We start from the raw sequence: 18,428 nt of genomic DNA, 5'->3' as shown, positions 1-18,428 counted from the left end.
TTAGATTTGATTAAGTGATTTTATAAAAAACAGCTAGGCAGCACAATTTAGCAGTGGGTTGCAGAGAAAAAAAAATATGCTGACAGAAAAATCCAATTGAGTGATTAAACAGCTCTTCATTTTCTGGCTTTATTTTTATGCTAACAAATTTGTTCTCTGAAAAGTGTCCACAAAGCCAAGTCTCTGATGAACACCTTTGTAGGGATGGTTTTTCACCTATTACTAAATTAAACTTGCTTCATTGGAAAGGCAGCAAAATGCATCCTCATTTCAATGTCTACTGAAATAATACGGGTTGACACTAGGAAACATTAACGCCAATGCATCCTTGCTGCTTTCTCATGTGGAAGTCTGTTTAATGTGAAAACAAGGTGATATCTAATTAGCACACAGGTAAGGAATTAAGAAAATCTTTATTTAAGGGTGAAGATGTTTCTCACAAAATCGTTGCCCCAATGCATCATTGAAATTCAAGCTGGAAAGATGATTTTAATATATCACTTGTACATTTTGTATTGCTCTTCTGGTGACAATGTAGTTTGTTTTTGTCAATTACCATTTTAATAATAGGGTAAAGAAATTAAGTGGATTTTTGAAAGAAAACAATACTGTCAATATTCTATTAAAACAAATTAAAATGGTATAAGTTATTGTACTTTAAGTAAACATAAAAGAGCTAACATCAATCCCAGTTTTGGATTACTTTAACAAAAAAAATGCATATAGCAGAGGATAGTTTCAATCTGCCTACCTCTGGGTAATGGGCCCAGCATGCTTCCATTGCAGTACTCTGCTGCACATGTAAGTGCAAGAGATCCTGAAGCACTCACACATCATGGGAAAGTACCAATGTGTTTCTTCATTGGTTGATTTAAGAAACATCTTACAAAAACTCTCCAGATTATTGACTTTTTAAAGTTATTCTAGGAAACGTTCTAGATGAATGCTTATTAGCCTTTGTCAGTATGAACTTTTTGCAAAGTGTATCTGTGGCGCAATCGGTTAGTGTGTTCGGCTACTAACCAAAAGGTTGGTGGTTCAATCCCACCCAGGGATGTAATTGACTTTGTTATCAGATTTTGGTTATCTTCAAGTAGACAAGTTAACATTTCAAACACCCTCTTATGGTGTAGGGTACCTGGCCTTCTCTGATGTAATCAGAGTTAGATTTGATTAAGTAATTTTATAAAAAACAGCTAGGAAGCACAATTTAGCAGTGGGTTGCAGACAAAAAAATATGCTGGCAGAAAAATCCAATTAAGTGATTAAACATCTCTTCATTTTCTGGCTTTATTTTTATGCTAACAAATTTGTTCTCTGAAAAGTGTCAACAAAGCCAAGTCTCTGATGAACACCTTTGTAAGGATGGTTTTTCACCTATTGCTAAATTAAACTTGCTTCATTGGAAAGGCAGCAAGATGCATCCCCATTTCAATGTCTACTGAAATACTACAGGTTGACACCAGGAAACCTTAACGCCAATGCATCCTTGCTGCTTTCTCATGTGGAAGTCTGTTTAATGTGAAAACAAGGTGATATCTAATTAGCACACAGGTAAGGAATTAAGAAAATCTTTATTTAAGGGTGAAGATGTTTCTCACAAAATCGTTGCCCCAATGCATCATTGAAATTCAAGCTGGAAAGATGATTTTTATATATCACTTGTACATTTTGTATTGCTCTTCTGGTGACAATGTAGTTTGTTTTTGTCAATTACCATTTTAATAATAGGGTAAAGAAAATTAAGTGGATTTTTGAAAGAAAACAATACTGTCAATATACTATTAAAACAAATTAAAATGGTAAAAGTTATTGTACTTTAAGTAAACATAAAAGAGCTAACATATCAATCCCAGTTTTGGATTACTTTAATTAACAAAAAAAATGCATATAGCAGAGGATAGTTTCAATCTGCCTACCTCTGGGTAATGGGCCCAGCATGCTTCCATTGCAGTACTCTGCTGCACATGTAAGTGCAAGAGATCCTGAAGCACTCACACATCATGGGAAAGTACCAATGTGTTTCTTCGTTGGTTGATTTAAGAAACATCTTACAAAAACTCTCCAGATTATGACTTTTTAAAGTTATTCTAGGAAACGTTCTAGATGAATGCTTATTAGCCTTTGTCAGTATGTAATTTTTGCAAAGTGTCTCTGTGGCGCAATCGGTTAGTGTGTTCGGCTACTAACCAAAAAGTTGGTGGTTCAATCCCACCCAGGGACGTAATTGACCTTGTTATCAGATTTTGGTGATCTTCAAGTAGACAAGTTAACATTTCAAACCCCCTCTTATGGTGTAGGGTACCTGGCCTTCTCTGATGTAATCAGAGTTAGATTTGATTAAGTGATTTTATAAAAAACAGCTAGGAAGCACAATTTAGCAGTGGGTTGCAGACAAAAAAAATATGCTGGCAGAAAAATCCAATTGAGTGATTAAACAGCTCTTCATTTTCTGGCTTTATTTTTATGCTAACAAATTTGTTCTCTGAAAAGTGTCCACAAAGCCAAGTCTCTGATGAACACCTTTGTAAGGATGGTTTTTCACCTATTACTAAATTAAACTTGCTTCATTGGAAAGGCAGCAAGATGCATCCTCATTTCAATGTCTACTGAAATAATACAGGTTGACACCAGGAAACATTAACGCCAATGCATCCTTGCTGCTTTCTCATGTGGAAGTCTGTTTAATGTGAAAACAAGGTGATATCTAATTAGCACACAGGTAAGGAATTAAGAAAATCTTTATTTAAGGGTGAAGATGTTTCTCACAAAATCGTTGCCCCAATGCATCATTGAAATTCAAGCTGGAAAGATGATTTTTATATATCACTTGTACATTTTGTATTGCTCTTCTGGTGACAATGTAGTTTGTTTTTGTCAATTACCATTTTAATAATAGGGTAAAGAAATTAAGTGGATTTTTGAAAGAAAACAATACTGTCAATATACTATTAAAACAAATTAAAATGGTAAAAGTTATTGTACTTTAAGTAAACATAAAAGAGCTAACATATCAATCCCAGTTTTGGATTACTTTAACAAAAAAAATGCATATAGCAGAGGATAGTTTCAATCTGCCTACCTCTGGGTAATGGGCCCAGCATGCTTCCATTGCAGTACTCTGCTGCACATGTAAGTGCAAGAGATCCTGAAGCACTCACACATCATGGGAAAGTACCAATGTGTTTCTTCGTTGGTTGATTTAAGAAACATCTTACAAAAACTCTCCAGATTATTGACTTTTTAAAGTTATTCTAGGAAACGTTCTAGATGAATGCTTATTAGCCTTTGTCAGTATGGACTTTTTGCAAAGTGTCTCTGTGGCGCAATCGGTTAGTGTGTTCGGCTATTAACCAAAAGGTTGGTGGTTCAATCCCACCCAGGGACGTAATTGACCTTGTCATCAGATTTTGGTGATCTTTAAGTAGACAAGTCAAAATTTTAAACCCCCTCTTATGGTGTAGGGCACCTAGCCTTCTCTGATGTAATCAGAGTTAGATTTGATTCAGTGATTTTATAAAAAAACAGATAGGAAGTACAATTTAGCAGTGGGTTGCAGAGAAAAAGAAAAATGCTGGCAGAAAAATCCTATTGAGTGATTAAACAGCTCTTCATTTTCTGGCTTTATGTTTATGCTAACAAATTTGTTCTCTGAAAAGTGTCCACAAAGCCAAGTCTCTGATTAACACCTTTGTATGGATGGTTTTTCACTTATTACTAAATTAAACTTGCTTCATTGGAAAGGCAGCAAGATGCATCCTCATTTCAATGTCTACTGAAATAATACAGGTTGACACCAGGAAACATTAACGCCACTGCATCCTTGCTGCTTTCTCATGTGAAAGTCTGTTTAATGTGAAAACATGGTGATATCTAATTAGCACACAGGTAAGGAATAAAGAAAATATTTAAGGGTGAAGATGTTTCTCACAAAATCTTTGCCCCAATGCATCATTGAAATTCAAGCTGGAAAGATGATTTTAATATATCACTTGTACATTTTGTATTGCTCTTCTGGTGACAATGTAGTTTGTTTTTGTCAATTACCATTTTAATAATAGGGTAAAGAAAATTAAGTGGATTTTTGAAAGAAAACAATACTGTCAATATACTATTAAAACAAATCAAAATGGTAAAAGTTATTGTACTTTAAGTAAACATAAAAGAGCTAACATCAATCCCAGTTTTGGATTACTTTAACAAAAAAAATGCATATAGCAGAGGATAGTTTCAATCTGCCTACCTCTGGGTAATGGGCCCAGCATGCTTCCATTGCAGTACTCTGCTGCACATGTAAGTGCAAGAGATCCTGAAGCACTCACACATCATGGGAAAGTACCAATGTGTTTCTTCATTGGTTGATTTAAGAAACATCTTACAAAAACTCTCCAGATTATTGACTTTTTAAAGTTATTCTAGGAAACGTTCTAGATGAATGCTTATTAGCCTTTGTCAGTATGAACTTTTTGCAAAGTGTCTCTGTTGCGCAATCAGTTAGTGTGTTTGGCTACTAACCAAAAGGTTGGTGGTTTAATCCCACCCAGGGATGTAATTGACCTTGTGATCAGGTTTTGGTGATCTTTAAGTAGACAAGTCAAAATTTCAAACCCCCTCTTATGATGTAGGGTACCTGGCCTTCTCTGATGTAACCAGAGTTAGATTTGATTAAGTGATTTTATAAAAAACAGCTAGGCAGCACAATTTAGCAGTGGGTTGCAGAGAAAAAAAAATATGCTGACAGAAAAATCCAATTGAGTGATTAAACAGCTCTTCATTTTCTGGCTTTATTTTTATGCTAACAAATTTGTTCTCTGAAAAGTGTCCACAAAGCCAAGTCTCTGATGAACACCTTTGTAGGGATGGTTTTTCACCTATTACTAAATTAAACTTGCTTCATTGGAAAGGCAGCAAAATGCATCCTCATTTCAATGTCTACTGAAATAATACGGGTTGACACTAGGAAACATTAACGCCAATGCATCCTTGCTGCTTTCTCATGTGGAAGTCTGTTTAATGTGAAAACAAGGTGATATCTAATTAGCACACAGGTAAGGAATTAAGAAAATCTTTATTTAAGGGTGAAGATGTTTCTCACAAAATCGTTGCCCCAATGCATCATTGAAATTCAAGCTGGAAAGATGATTTTAATATATCACTTGTACATTTTGTATTGCTCTTCTGGTGACAATGTAGTTTGTTTTTGTCAATTACCATTTTAATAATAGGGTAAAGAAATTAAGTGGATTTTTGAAAGAAAACAATACTGTCAATATTCTATTAAAACAAATTAAAATGGTAAAAGTTATTGTACTTTAAGTAAACATAAAAGAGCTAACATATCAATCCTAGTTTTGGATTACTTTAATTAACAAAAAAAATGCATATAGCAGAGGATAGTTTCAATCTGCCTACCTCTGGGTAATGGGCCCAGCATGCTTCCATTGCAGTACTCTGCTGCACATGTAAGTGCAAGAGATCCTGAAGCACTCACACATCATGGGAAAGTACCAATGTGTTTCTTCGTTGGTTGATTTAAGAAACATCTTACAAAAACTCTCCAGATTATTGACTTTTTAAAGTTATTCTAGGAAACGTTCTAGATGAATGCTTATTAGCCTTTGTCAGTATGTACTTTTTGCAAAGTGTCTCTGTGGCGCAATCGGTTAGTGTGTTTGGCTACTAACCAAAAGGTTGGTGGTTCAATCCCACCCAGGGACGTAATTGACCTTGTTATCAGATTTTGGTGATCTTCAAGTAGACAAGTTAACATTTCAAACCCCCTCTTATGGTGTAGGGTACCTGGCCTTCTCTGATGTAATCAGAGTTAGATTTGATTAAGTGATTTTATAAAAAACAGCTAGGAAGCACAATTTAGCAGTGGGTTGCAGACAAAAAAAATATGCTGGCAGAAAAATCCAATTGAGTGATTAAACAGCTCTTCATTTTCTGGCTTTATTTTTATGCTAACAAATTTGTTCTCTGAAAAGGGTCCACAAAGCCAAGTCTCTGATGAACACCTTTGTAAGGATGGTTTTTCACCTATTACTAAATTAAACTTGCTTCATTGGAAAGGCAGCAAGATGCATCCTCATTTCAATGTCTACTGAAATAATACAGGTTGACACCAGGAAACATTAACGCCAATGCTTCCTTGCTGCTTTCTCATGTGGAAGTCTGTTTAATGTGAAAACAAGGTGATATCTAATTAGCACACAGGTAAGGAATTAAGAAAATCTTTATTTAAGGGTGAAGATGTTTCTCACAAAATCGTTGCCCCAATGCATCATTGAAATTCAAGCTGGAAAGATGATTTTTATATATCACTTGTACATTTTGTATTGCTCTTCTGGTGACAATGTAGTTTGTTTTTGTCAATTATCATTTTAATAATAGGGTAAAGAAAATTAAGTGGATTTTTGAAAGAAAACAATACTGTCAATATACTATTAAAACAAATTAAAATGGTAAAAGTTATTGTACTTTAAGTAAACATAAAAGAGCTAACATATCAATCCCAGTTTTGGATTACTTTAATTAACAAAAAAAATGCATATAGCAGAGGATAGTTTCAATCTGCCTACCTCTGGGTAATAGGCCCAGCATGCTTACATTGCAGTACTCTGCTGCACATGTAAGTGCAAGAGATCCTGAAGCACTCACTCATCATGGGAAAGTACCAATGTGTTTCTTCGTTGGTTGATTTAAGAAAATTCTTACAAAAACTCTCCAGATTATTGACTTTTTAAAGTTTTTCTAGGAAACGTTCTAGATGAATGCTTATTAGCCTTTGTCAGTGTGTACTTTTCGCAAAGTGTCTCTGTGGCGCAATCGGTTAATGTGTTCGGCTATTAACCAAAAGGTTGGTGTTTCAATCCCACCCAGGGACGTAATTGACCTTGTTATCAGATTTTGGTGATCTTTAAGAAGACAAGTCAAAATTTCAAACCCCCTCTTATGGTGTAGGGTACCTGACCTTCTCTGATGTAATCAGAGTTAGATTTGATTAAGTGATTTTATAAAAAAACAGATAGGAAGTACAATTTAGCAGTGGGTTGCAGAGAAAAAGAAAAATGCTGGCAGAAAAATCCTATTGAGTGATTAAACAGCTCTTCATTTTCTGGCTTTATGTTTATGCTAACAAATTTGTTCTCTGAAAAGTGTCCACAAAGCCAAGTCTCTGATTAACACCTTTGTAGGGATGGTTTTTCACCTATTACTAAATTAAACTTGCTTCATTGGAAAGGCAGCAAGATGCATCCTCATTTCAATGTCTACTGAAATAATACAGGTTGACACCAGGAAACATTAACACCACTGCATCCTTGCTGCTTTCTCATGTGGAAGTCTGTTTAATGTGAAAACAAGGTGATATCTAATTAGCACACAGGTAAGGAATTAAGAAAATCTTTATTTAAGGGTGAAGATGTTTCTCACAAAATCGTTGCCCCAATGCATCATTGAAATTCAAGCTGGAAAGATGATTTTAATATATCACTTGTACATTTTGTATTGCTCTTCTGGTGACAATGTAGTTTGTTTTTGTCAATTACCATTTTAATAATAGGGTAAAGAAAATTAAGTGGATTTTTGAAAGAAAACAATACTGTCAATATACTATTAAAACAAATTAAAATGGTAAAAGTTATTGTACTTTAAGTAAAAATAAAAGAGCAAAAATATCAATCCCAGTATTGGATTACTTTAATTAACAAAAAAAAATGCAGATAGCAGAGGATAGTTTCAATCTGCCTACCTCTGGGTTATGGGCCCAGCATGCTTCCATTGCAGTACTCTGCTGCACATGTAAGTGCAAGAGATCCTGAAGCACTCACTCATCATGGGAAAGTACCAATGTGTTTCTTCGTTGGTTGATTTAAGAAACATCTTACAAAAACTCTCCAGATTATTGACTTTTTAAAGTTTTTCTAGGAAACGTTCTAGATGAATGCTTATTAGCCTTTGTCAGTGTGCACTTTTGCAAAGTGTCTCTGTTGCGCAATCAGTTAGTGTGTTTGGCTACTAACCAAAAGGTTGGTGGTTTAATCCCACCCAGGGATGTAATTGACCTTGTGATCAGGTTTTGGTGATCTTTAAGTAGACAAGTCAAAATTTCAAACCCCCTCTTATGATGTAGGGTACCTGGCCTTCTCTGATGTAACCAGAGTTAGATTTGATTAAGTGATTTTATAAAAAACAGCTAGGCAGCACAATTTAGCAGTGGGTTGCAGAGAAAAAAAAATATGCTGACAGAAAAATCCAATTGAGTGATTAAACAGCTCTTCATTTTCTGGCTTTATTTTTATGCTAACAAATTTGTTCTCTGAAAAATGTCCACAAAGCCAAGTCTCTGATGAACACCTTTGTAGGGATGGTTTTTCACCTATTACTAAATTAAACTTGCTTCATTGGAAAGGCAGCAAAATGCATCCTCATTTCAATGTCTACTGAAATAATACGGGTTGACACTAGGAAACATTAACGCCAATGCATCCTTGCTGCTTTCTCATGTGGAAGTCTGTTTAATGTGAAAACAAGGTGATATCTAATTAGCACACAGGTAAGGAATTAAGAAAATCTTTATTTAAGGGTGAAGATGTTTCTCACAAAATCGTTGCCCCAATGCATCATTGAAATTCAAGCTGGAAAGATGATTTTAATATATCACTTGTACATTTTGTATTGCTCTTCTGGTGACAATGTAGTTTGTTTTTGTCAATTACCATTTTAATAATAGGGTAAAGAAATTAAGTGGATTTTTGAAAGAAAACAATACTGTCAATATTCTATTAAAACAAATTAAAATGGTATAAGTTATTGTACTTTAAGTAAACATAAAAGAGCTAACATCAATCCCAGTTTTGGATTACTTTAACAAAAAAAATGCATATAGCAGAGGATAGTTTCAATCTGCCTACCTCTGGGTAATGGGCCCAGCATGCTTCCATTGCAGTACTCTGCTGCACATGTAAGTGCAAGAGATCCTGAAGCACTCACACATCATGGGAAAGTACCAATGTGTTTCTTCATTGGTTGATTTAAGAAACATCTTACAAAAACTCTCCAGATTATTGACTTTTTAAAGTTATTCTAGGAAACGTTCTAGATGAATGCTTATTAGCCTTTGTCAGTATGAACTTTTTGCAAAGTGTATCTGTGGCGCAATCGGTTAGTGTGTTCGGCTACTAACCAAAAGGTTGGTGGTTCAATCCCACCCAGGGATGTAATTGACTTTGTTATCAGATTTTGGTTATCTTCAAGTAGACAAGTTAACATTTCAAACACCCTCTTATGGTGTAGGGTACCTGGCCTTCTCTGATGTAATCAGAGTTAGATTTGATTAAGTAATTTTATAAAAAACAGCTAGGAAGCACAATTTAGCAGTGGGTTGCAGACAAAAAAATATGCTGGCAGAAAAATCCAATTGAGTGATTAAACAGCTCTTCATTTTCTGGCTTTATTTTTATGCTAACAAATTTGTTCTCTGAAAAGTGTCAACAAAGCCAAGTCTCTGATGAACACCTTTGTAAGAATGGTTTTTCACCTATTGCTAAATTAAACTTGCTTCATTGGAAAGGCAGCAAGATGCATCCCCATTTCAATGTCTACTGAAATACTACAGGTTGACACCAGGAAACCTTAACGCCAATGCATCCTTGCTGCTTTCTCATGTGGAAGTCTGTTTAATGTGAAAACAAGGTGATATCTAATTAGCACACAGGTAAGGAATTAAGAAAATCTTTATTTAAGGGTGAAGATGTTTCTCACAAAATCGTTGCCCCAATGCATCATTGAAATTCAAGCTGGAAAGATGATTTTAATATATCACTTGTACATTTTGTATTGCTCTTCTGGTGACAATGTAGTTTGTTTTTGTCAATTACCATTTTAATAATAGGGTAAAGAAAATTAAGTGGATTTTTGAAAGAAAACAATACTGTCAATATACTATTAAAACAAATTAAAATGGTAAAAGTTATTGTACTTTAAGTAAACATAAAAGAGCTAACATATCAATCCCAGTTTTGGATTACTTTAATTAACAAAAAAAATGCATATAGCAGAGGATAGTTTCAATCTGCCTACCTCTGGGTAATGGGCCCAGCATGCTTCCATTGCAGTACTCTGCTGCACATGTAAGTGCAAGAGATCCTGAAGCACTCACACATCATGGGAAAGTACCAATGTGTTTCTTCGTTGGTTGATTTAAGAAACATCTTACAAAAACTCTCCAGATTATGACTTTTTAAAGTTATTCTAGGAAACGTTCTAGATGAATGCTTATTAGCCTTTGTCAGTATGTAATTTTTGCAAAGTGTCTCTGTGGCGCAATCGGTTAGTGTGTTCGGCTACTAACCAAAAAGTTGGTGGTTCAATCCCACCCAGGGACGTAATTGACCTTGTTATCAGATTTTGGTGATCTTCAAGTAGACAAGTTAACATTTCAAACCCCCTCTTATGGTGTAGGGTACCTGGCCTTCTCTGATGTAGTTAGATTTGATTAAGTGATTTTATAAAAAACAGCTAGGAAGCACAATTTAGCAGTGGGTTGCAGACAAAAAAAATATGCTGGCAGAAAAATCCAATTGAGTGATTAAACAGCTCTTCATTTTCTGGCTTTATTTTTATGCTAACAAATTTGTTCTCTGAAAAGTGTCCACAAAGCCAAGTCTCTGATGAACACCTTTGTAAGGATGGTTTTTCACCTATTACTAAATTAAACTTGCTTCATTGGAAAGGCAGCAAGATGCATCCTCATTTCAATGTCTACTGAAATAATACAGGTTGACACCAGGAAACATTAACGCCAATGCATCCTTGCTGCTTTCTCATGTGGAAGTCTGTTTAATGTGAAAACAAGGTGATATCTAATTAGCACACAGGTAAGGAATTAAGAAAATCTTTATTTAAGGGTGAAGATGTTTCTCACAAAATCGTTGCCCCAATGCATCATTGAAATTCAAGCTGGAAAGATGATTTTTATATATCACTTGTACATTTTGTATTGCTCTTCTGGTGACAATGTAGTTTGTTTTTGTCAATTACCATTTTAATAATAGGGTAAAGAAATTAAGTGGATTTTTGAAAGAAAACAATACTGTCAATATACTATTAAAACAAATTAAAATGGTAAAAGTTATTGTACTTTAAGTAAACATAAAAGAGCTAACATATCAATCCCAGTTTTGGATTACTTTAACAAAAAAAATGCATATAGCAGAGGATAGTTTCAATCTGCCTACCTCTGGGTAATGGGCCCAGCATGCTTCCATTGCAGTACTCTGCTGCACATGTAAGTGCAAGAGATCCTGAAGCACTCACACATCATGGGAAAGTACCAATGTGTTTCTTCGTTGGTTGATTTAAGAAACATCTTACAAAAACTCTCCAGATTATTGACTTTTTAAAGTTATTCTAGGAAACGTTCTAGATGAATGCTTATTAGCCTTTGTCAGTATGGACTTTTTGCAAAGTGTCTCTGTGGCGCAATCGGTTAGTGTGTTCGGCTATTAACCAAAAGGTTGGTGGTTCAATCCCACCCAGGGACGTAATTGACCTTGTCATCAGATTTTGGTGATCTTTAAGTAGACAAGTCAAAATTTCAAACCCCCTCTTATGGTGTAGGGCACCTAGCCTTCTCTGATGTAATCAGAGTTAGATTTGATTCAGTGATTTTATAAAAAAACAGATAGGAAGTACAATTTAGCAGTGGGTTGCAGAGAAAAAGAAAAATGCTGGCAGAAAAATCCTATTGAGTGATTAAACAGCTCTTCATTTTCTGGCTTTATGTTTATGCTAACAAATTTGTTCTCTGAAAAGTGTCCACAAAGCCAAGTCTCTGATTAACACCTTTGTATGGATGGTTTTTCACTTATTACTAAATTAAACTTGCTTCATTGGAAAGGCAGCAAGATGCATCCTCATTTCAATGTCTACTGAAATAATACAGGTTGACACCAGGAAACATTAACGCCACTGCATCCTTGCTGCTTTCTCATGTGAAAGTCTGTTTAATGTGAAAACATGGTGATATCTAATTAGCACACAGGTAAGGAATAAAGAAAATATTTAAGGGTGAAGATGTTTCTCACAAAATCTTTGCCCCAATGCATCATTGAAATTCAAGCTGGAAAGATGATTTTAATATATCACTTGTACATTTTGTATTGCTCTTCTGGTGACAATGTAGTTTGTTTTTGTCAATTACCATTTTAATAATAGGGTAAAGAAAATTAAGTGGATTTTTGAAAGAAAACAATACTGTCAATATACTATTAAAACAAATCAAAATGGTAAAAGTTATTGTACTTTAAGTAAACATAAAAGAGCTAACATCAATCCCAGTTTTGGATTACTTTAACAAAAAAAATGCATATAGCAGAGGATAGTTTCAATCTGCCTACCTCTGGGTAATGGGCCCAGCATGCTTCCATTGCAGTACTCTGCTGCACATGTAAGTGCAAGAGATCCTGAAGCACTCACACATCATGGGAAAGTACCAATGTGTTTCTTCATTGGTTGATTTAAGAAACATCTTACAAAAACTCTCCAGATTATTGACTTTTTAAAGTTATTCTAGGAAACGTTCTAGATGAATGCTTATTAGCCTTTGTCAGTATGAACTTTTTGCAAAGTGTCTCTGTTGCGCAATCAGTTAGTGTGTTTGGCTACTAACCAAAAGGTTGGTGGTTTAATCCCACCCAGGGATGTAATTGACCTTGTGATCAGGTTTTGGTGATCTTTAAGTAGACAAGTCAAAATTTCAAACCCCCTCTTATGATGTAGGGTACCTGGCCTTCTCTGATGTAACCAGAGTTAGATTTGATTAAGTGATTTTATAAAAAACAGCTAGGCAGCACAATTTAGCAGTGGGTTGCAGAGAAAAAAAAATATGCTGACAGAAAAATCCAATTGAGTGATTAAACAGCTCTTCATTTTCTGGCTTTATTTTTATGCTAACAAATTTGTTCTCTGAAAAGTGTCCACAAAGCCAAGTCTCTGATGAACACCTTTGTAGGGATGGTTTTTCACCTATTACTAAATTAAACTTGCTTCATTGGAAAGGCAGCAAAATGCATCCTCATTTCAATGTCTACTGAAATAATACGGGTTGACACTAGGAAACATTAACGCCAATGCATCCTTGCTGCTTTCTCATGTGGAAGTCTGTTTAATGTGAAAACAAGGTGATATCTAATTAGCACACAGGTAAGGAATTAAGAAAATCTTTATTTAAGGGTGAAGATGTTTCTCACAAAATCGTTGCCCCAATGCATCATTGAAATTCAAGCTGGAAAGATGATTTTAATATATCACTTGTACATTTTGTATTGCTCTTCTGGTGACAATGTAGTTTGTTTTTGTCAATTACCATTTTAATAATACGGGAAAGAAATTAAGTGGATTTTTGAAAGAAAACAATACTGTCAATATTCTATTAAAACAAATTAAAATGGTATAAGTTATTGTACTTTAAGTAAACATAAAAGAGCTAACATCAATCCCAGTTTTGGATTACTTTAACAAAAAAAATGCATATAGCAGAGGATAGTTTCAATCTGCCTACCTCTGGGTAATGGGCCCAGCATGCTTCCATTGCAGTACTCTGCTGCACATGTAAGTGCAAGAGATCCTGAAGCACTCACACATCATGGGAAAGTACCAATGTGTTTCTTCATTGGTTGATTTAAGAAACATCTTACAAAAACTCTCCAGATTATTGACTTTTTAAAGTTATTCTAGGAAACGTTCTAGATGAATGCTTATTAGCCTTTGTCAGTATGAACTTTTTGCAAAGTGTATCTGTGGCGCAATCGGTTAGTGTGTTCGGCTACTAACCAAAAGGTTGGTGGTTCAATCCCACCCAGGGATGTAATTGACTTTGTTATCAGATTTTGGTTATCTTCAAGTAGACAAGTTAACATTTCAAACACCCTCTTATGGTGTAGGGTACCTGGCCTTCTCTGATGTAATCAGAGTTAGATTTGATTAAGTAATTTTATAAAAAACAGCTAGGAAGCACAATTTAGCAGTGGGTTGCAGACAAAAAAATATGCTGGCAGAAAAATCCAATTGAGTGATTAAACAGCTCTTCATTTTCTTGCTTTATTTTTATGCTAACAAATTTGTTCTCTGAAAAGTGTCAACAAAGCCAAGTCTCTGATGAACACCTTTGTAAGGATGGTTTTTCACCTATTGCTAAATTAAACTTGCTTCATTGGAAAGGCAGCAAGATGCATCCCCATTTCAATGTCTACTGAAATACTACAGGTTGACACCAGGAAACCTTAACGCCAATGCATCCTTGCTGCTTTCTCATGTGGAAGTCTGTTTAATGTGAAAACAAGGTGATATCTAATTAGCACACAGGTAAGGAATTAAGAAAATCTTTATTTAAGGGTGAAGATGTTTCTCACAAAATCGTTGCCCCAATGCATCATTGAAATTCAAGCTGGAAAGATGATTTTTATATATCACTTGTACATTTTGTATTGCTCTTCTGGTGACAATGTAGTTTGTTTTTGTCAATTACCATTTTAATAATAGGGTAAAGAAAATTAAGTGGATTTTTGAAAGAAAACAATACTGTCAATATACTATTAAAACAAATTAAAATGGTAAAAGTTATTGTACTTTAAGTAAACATAAAAGAGCTAACATATCAATCCCAGTTTTGGATTACTTTAATTAACAAAAAAAATGCATATAGCAGAGGATAGTTTCAATCTGCCTACCTCTGGGTAATGGGCCCAGCATGCTTCCATTGCAGTACTCTGCTGCACATGTAAGTGCAAGAGATCCTGAAGCACTCACACATCATGGGAAAGTACCAATGTGTTTCTTCGTTGGTTGATTTAAGAAACATCTTACAAAAACTCTCCAGATTATGACTTTTTAAAGTTATTCTAGGAAACGTTCTAGATGAATGCTTATTAGCCTTTGTCAGTATGTAATTTTTGCAAAGTGTCTCTGTGGCGCAATCGGTTAGTGTGTTCGGCTACTAACCAAAAAGTTGGTGGTTCAATCCCACCCAGGGACGTAATTGACCTTGTTATCAGATTTTGGTGATCTTCAAGTAGACAAGTTAACATTTCAAACCCCCTCTTATGGTGTAGGGTACCTGGCCTTCTCTGATGTAATCAGAGTTAGATTTGATTAAGTGATTTTATAAAAAACAGCTAGGAAGCACAATTTAGCAGTGGGTTGCAGACAAAAAAAATATGCTGGCAGAAAAATCCAATTGAGTGATTAAACAGCTCTTCATTTTCTGGCTTTATTTTTATGCTAACAAATTTGTTCTCTGAAAAGTGTCCACAAAGCCAAGTCTCTGATGAACACCTTTGTAAGGATGGTTTTTCACCTATTACTAAATTAAACTTGCTTCATTGGAAAGGCAGCAAGATGCATCCTCATTTCAATGTCTACTGAAATAATACAGGTTGACACCAGGAAACATTAACGCCAATGCATCCTTGCTGCTTTCTCATGTGGAAGTCTGTTTAATGTGAAAACAAGGTGATATCTAATTAGCACACAGGTAAGGAATTAAGAAAATCTTTATTTAAGGGTGAAGATGTTTCTCACAAAATCGTTGCCCCAATGCATCATTGAAATTCAAGCTGGAAAGATGATTTTTATATATCACTTGTACATTTTGTATTGCTCTTCTGGTGACAATGTAGTTTGTTTTTGTCAATTACCATTTTAATAATAGGGTAAAGAAATTAAGTGGATTTTTGAAAGAAAACAATACTGTCAATATACTATTAAAACAAATTAAAATGGTAAAAGTTATTGTACTTTAAGTAAACATAAAAGAGCTAACATATCAATCCCAGTTTTGGATTACTTTAACAAAAAAAATGCATATAGCAGAGGATAGTTTCAATCTGCCTACCTCTGGGTAATGGGCCCAGCATGCTTCCATTGCAGTACTCTGCTGCACATGTAAGTGCAAGAGATCCTGAAGCACTCACACATCATGGGAAAGTACCAATGTGTTTCTTCGTTGGTTGATTTAAGAAACATCTTACAAAAACTCTCCAGATTATTGACTTTTTAAAGTTATTCTAGGAAACGTTCTAGATGAATGCTTATTAGCCTTTGTCAGTATGGACTTTTTGCAAAGTGTCTCTGTGGCGCAATCGGTTAGTGTGTTCGGCTATTAACCAAAAGGTTGGTGGTTCAATCCCACCCAGGGACGTAATTGACCTTGTCATCAGATTTTGGTGATCTTTAAGTAGACAAGTCAAAATTTCAAACCCCCTCTTATGGTGTAGGGCACCTAGCCTTCTCTGATGTAATCAGAGTTAGATTTGATTCAGTGATTTTATAAAAAAACAGATAGGAAGTACAATTTAGCAGTGGGTTGCAGAGAAAAAGAAAAATGCTGGCAGAAAAATCCTATTGAGTGATTAAACAGCTCTTCATTTTCTGGCTTTATGTTTATGCTAACAAATTTGTTCTCTGAAAAGTGTCCACAAAGCCAAGTCTCTGATTAACACCTTTGTATGGATGGTTTTTCACTTATTACTAAATTAAACTTGCTTCATTGGAAAGGCAGCAAGATGCATCCTCATTTCAATGTCTACTGAAATAATACAGGTTGACACCAGGAAACATTAACGCCACTGCATCCTTGCTGCTTTCTCATGTGAAAGTCTGTTTAATGTGAAAACATGGTGATATCTAATTAGCACACAGGTAAGGAATAAAGAAAATATTTAAGGGTGAAGATGTTTCTCACAAAATCTTTGCCCCAATGCATCATTGAAATTCAAGCTGGAAAGATGATTTTAATATATCACTTGTACATTTTGTATTGCTCTTCTGGTGACAATGTAGTTTGTTTTTGTCAATTACCATTTTAATAATAGGGTAAAGAAAATTAAGTGGATTTTTGAAAGAAAACAATACTGTCAATATACTATTAAAACAAATCAAAATGGTAAAAGTTATTGTACTTTAAGTAAACATAAAAGAGCTAACATATCAATCCCAGTTTTGGATTACTTTAATTAACAAAAAAAATGCATATAGCAGAGGATAGTTTCAATCTGCCTACCTCTGGGTAATGGGCCCAGCATGCTTCCATTGCAGTACTCTGCTGCACATGTAAGTGCAAGAGATCCTGAAGCACTCACACATCATGGGAAAGTACCAATGTGTTTCTTCGTTGGTTGATTTAAGAAACATCTTACAAAAACTCTCCAGATTATTGACTTTTTAAAGTTATTCTAGGAAACGTTCTAGATGAATGCTTATTAGCCTTTGTCAGTATATACTTTTTGCAAAGTGTCTCTGTGGCGCAATCGGTTAGTGTGTTTGGCTACTAACCAAAAGGTTGGTGGTTCAATCCCACCCAGGGACGTAATTGACCTTGTTATCAGATTTTGGTGATCTTCAAGTAGACAAGTTAACATTTCAAACCCCCTCTTATGGTGTAGGGTACCTGGCCTTCTCTGATGTAATCAGATTTAGATTTGATTAAGTGATTTTATAAAAAACAGCTAGGAAGCACAATTTAGCAGTGGGTTGCAGACAAAAAAAATATGCTGGCATTAAAATCCAATTGAGTGATTAAACAGCTCTTCATTTTCTGGCTTTATTTTTATGCTAACAAATTTGTTCTCTGAAAAGGGTCCACAAAGCCAAGTCTCTGATGAACACCTTTGTAAGGATGGTTTTTCACCTATTACTAAATTAAACTTGCTTCATTGGAAAGGCAGCAAGATGCATCCTCATTTCAATGTCTACTGAAATAATACAGGTTGACACCAGGAAACATTAACGCCAATGCTTCCTTGCTGCTTTCTCATGTGGAAGTCTGTTTAATGTGAAAACAAGGTGATATCTAATTAGCACACAGGTAAGGAATTAAGAAAATCTTTATTTAAGGGTGAAGATGTTTCTCACAAAATCGTTGCCCCAATGCATCATTGAAATTCAAGCTGGAAAGATGATTTTAATATATCACTTGTACATTTTGTATTGCTCTTCTGGTGACAATGTAGTTTGTTTTTGTCAATTACCATTTTAATAATAGGGTAAAGAAAATTAAGTGGATTTTTGAAAGAAAACAATACTGTCAATATACTATTAAAACAAATCAAAATGGTAAAAGTTATTGTACTTTAAGTAAACATAAAAGAGCTAACATATCAATCCCAGTTTTGGATTACTTTAATTAACAAAAAAAATGCATATAGCAGAGGATAGTTTCAATCTGCCTACCTCTGGGTAATGGGCCCAGCATGCTTCCATTGCAGTACTCGGCTGCACATGTAAGTGCAAGAGATCCTGAAGCACTCACACATCATGGGAAAGTACCAATGTGTTTCTTCGTTGGTTGATTTAAGAAACATCTTACAAAAACTCTCCAGATTATTGACTTTTTAAAGTTATTCTAGGAAACGTTCTAGATGAATGCT

At 34.9% G+C, this 18,428-nt stretch overlaps 5 non-coding genes across 5 annotated transcripts; all 5 read left to right on the top strand.

Annotated features, from left to right (window-relative positions):
* The first annotated feature begins 2,150 nt into the window (after nucleotides 1-2,150).
* On the top strand, nucleotides 2,151-2,224 carry TRNAS-ACU (transfer RNA serine (anticodon ACU)). The gene has a single exon. It is a non-coding gene; the product is annotated as a tRNA-Ser (tRNA).
* Nucleotides 2,225-5,644: 3,420 nt separating this feature from the next.
* TRNAS-ACU (transfer RNA serine (anticodon ACU)) lies at nucleotides 5,645-5,718 on the top strand. The gene has a single exon. It is a non-coding gene; the product is annotated as a tRNA-Ser (tRNA).
* Nucleotides 5,719-10,314: 4,596 nt separating this feature from the next.
* Nucleotides 10,315-10,388, top strand: TRNAS-ACU (transfer RNA serine (anticodon ACU)). The gene has a single exon. It is a non-coding gene; the product is annotated as a tRNA-Ser (tRNA).
* A 4,575-nt stretch (nucleotides 10,389-14,963) lies between these two features.
* On the top strand, nucleotides 14,964-15,037 carry TRNAS-ACU (transfer RNA serine (anticodon ACU)). Its single transcript has one exon. It is a non-coding gene; the product is annotated as a tRNA-Ser (tRNA).
* Nucleotides 15,038-17,294: 2,257 nt separating this feature from the next.
* On the top strand, nucleotides 17,295-17,368 carry TRNAS-ACU (transfer RNA serine (anticodon ACU)). The gene has a single exon. It is a non-coding gene; the product is annotated as a tRNA-Ser (tRNA).
* The last annotated feature ends 1,060 nt before the right edge of the window (nucleotides 17,369-18,428 follow it).

This window comes from Pseudophryne corroboree, unplaced genomic scaffold, assembly GCF_028390025.1.
Source record: "Pseudophryne corroboree isolate aPseCor3 unplaced genomic scaffold, aPseCor3.hap2 scaffold_436, whole genome shotgun sequence".
In the NCBI taxonomy this organism is placed as follows: domain Eukaryota; kingdom Metazoa; phylum Chordata; class Amphibia; order Anura; family Myobatrachidae; genus Pseudophryne; species Pseudophryne corroboree.
This window is presented reverse-complemented; position numbering and strand designations above follow the sequence as displayed.